Raw genomic sequence first — 2,782 nt, 5'->3', positions numbered from 1 at the left:
CAGTGGCTTAATTTTTATTTCTTTTTATTTTTTACCTGGAGCCCAAGCAGAAAACAGATGAGCTTTCTTCCTTCACTAGTGGCTGTGCTGATGGATGAGTTTTTTCTGGTCCACCCTTTTGCTGAAGTTGCAGCTCCTTAACAATTCAGCTTCATGCTGGAGTTTTCACTCCCCCTTCTTCATTTCACCCGGGGCCCCAGCACCCATCCCTATATGAATATGGAAACCCAAATCCCTTGGTCATTTGGATCAGCAACCACCCCCCGATGTATCTACAGAGTCAGCTCATGTGGGGATTTTCCGTTCTCTCTTCTACGCAGCCCTGGAAATTCTTTTTTCTTTCTTATGAGTTCAACCTTAACATTTTAAAAGGTTTTTAAAAACTATATTTTAGGCAGCATTTCTAAGAATTTTTTGAGAGAGGTTTATGTTATCTTAGCCAGCCATCTTGCCAGAGGCATTTGTCCTCCCCCATTATTGTTTTCAAAATGTCTTTTGCTAAGAGATCACTGTTACTGGAATGATATGAGCATTAGGCTCATTATGCATAGCAGGTTACATTTATAGGAAGAGAGAGAGTGAGAGAGAGAGAGAGAGAGAGAGAGAGAGAGAGAGAGAGAGAGAGATATTTAGTAAGGAGGGGAATTCTTTTACATTGAAAGTATAATTTTGAATCAGTTCTCTGGGGCTTATCAGTTTTTAGTCTTCCCTAACTCATAGTCTGAACACAGGGGGTCGAATTATTGTTTTAGGACTAATTGCCCAATGTGTGAATTATTAGATCTTTTGCTTTCATTTTTTCCCTCTATTTATTAACATCTCTACTGTTGGTTGGACCATGAAATAAAGATGTCATGCAAAACACTTAACAAAGCTATTTAGTAAGAATCATTAACATCTCTGATAGAACCATGATTGGAAAGTTATAGGAACGATAGGCTAAAAAAAGACCTGAATCTTCACCATCTTTGTTCTTGTCCTCTTATTTTATATGTACAAATTTGACAGCTGAATCTGAAATCCATAGGACCACACTGTTACTATGGGAATTTAAAATTCTGCTCCGTGGACCTATAGAGTTCCCCAGAGAGTTCTCAAAGAATTCTTCAGGAAATAATCTATCTGTTTATTTATTCAGCAAATATTCACTGAGTGCTGGCCAGATGTCTGGCACTGGGTTGAGTATGGTCTTTGGGGAGATAGAACAGCCAAGATTCTGGCCCTCACTCTTTTAACTAAAGCATTTCTGCTGGCATCTGTTTTAGAGCTGGCATTCTGTATAAAGGGGGTTCTGGATGAAGGAAGTTTGAAATCTTCTGTGACATAATGCCCTTATCAAATAGAAGTTTCTATTAAGCAAACCTATTTTGGGGCCATGGCCTAATAGTTGTGCGAATAAATATATTGCACATCCAGCAAAATGATGAGCGTGTACTGGGTGTGTGTATTATTCAGGGTGGCTATATTCTGCTGCTGTAAAAAATGACCCCCAGACCTCAGTGGCTTACAACATAAAAGGTTTATTTCTTGCTCATGTTATATGTCCAACGCACATCTTCTATGGCTCTACTTCACATATGATTCTACTTTGGGACTCAGACTGACAGAGCAGCCTCTACCTGGAACGTTGCTGGCCCATGGCAAGGGTCAGAGACCATGGAAAAATTTACATTGGCTCTTATGGCTTCTGTCTGGAAACTATACATATCACTGCTAGAGATTTTTCATTGGCTAAAACAAGTTATATAGTTTCACCTGACATTATTGGCACGGAGAAATATAATCTTTCCACAGGGAGGGGTAGCAAATATTTGAGAATGATAAAGCAAAGTGTCATAATACTCAGTAAATATTTGTCAGACCGACAACTCTGTACAACAAATAATCATGTGCCAATGTATTCTCAAATCCCAACCATGTAAGCCAGTCTCTCTGAGTGAAAGTCTATGACTGTGTGCATTTTTAATTAGTTTAAAGTAATCTCAAGATTTTTTTTTTACCACTACTAAGTAACAACTACCCTTCAACAACTGGGTAAAGAAACCACAGCATCCTTTGCCCCAACCCCACATCTCTCCTGCTTTTTCAAAATGCATTGTAAAACATTAGAAAGAAAGAGGTCCAGAACTTCTAAGGATTAAGAAGAAATTCGCATCAGCAGAAAGCTAGGCTGTAAACCCCAAGGAGTTGAAGAGCTTAGTTCCGGAGCCAGATTGTATAAGGCAGGGCTTAAAAAATAATCTGGAGCCATCCTATGCAAAACAAATCGTCCGCCAAGAGGAAGCCTCAAAGGGTTGCAGAGTATGAAGGAATGAAATGGATTCCAGACTACCATGAAAATTTTCTTGATTGAAACAAGACCAATTTATAGAATCATGCTCTCTGTGAATCTACGATTTTCCCCTTTCTTCTGCACAACTATAAAGGAAAGCATATAGAAAATTTTGGCGTAGCTGGACTACATAGAGGAGAGATGCTTCTCTGTGTAAAGAGATCTATGGACAAAAGCTATGGTTGCACTCTGCTATGTAAGTGACTGAGACATTTGACTTAAACTATCTTTAGCAAAAAGGAATAATACTGGACTAATTTGCACAAAGGCGTCCTGACTGTATGCTGTAATGGCCTGGGTTCTGCTCTCTCTCCAGCATCATCTCTCATCGCTCTGCTCCAGCCACAGCAAGCTCCTCGCCCCCATGAACACCCTTGTTCCCACCTCTGTGCTGTAGCAGTTGTGGGGCTCTTCATCTTGAATACCCTTCACATGGCTGACTCATTCTTG

This window comes from Pteropus vampyrus, unplaced genomic scaffold (genome assembly GCF_000151845.1).
Source record: "Pteropus vampyrus isolate Shadow unplaced genomic scaffold, Pvam_2.0 Scaffold233, whole genome shotgun sequence".
NCBI classification, from domain to species: Eukaryota; Metazoa; Chordata; class Mammalia; order Chiroptera; family Pteropodidae; genus Pteropus; species Pteropus vampyrus.
This window is presented reverse-complemented; position numbering follows the sequence as displayed.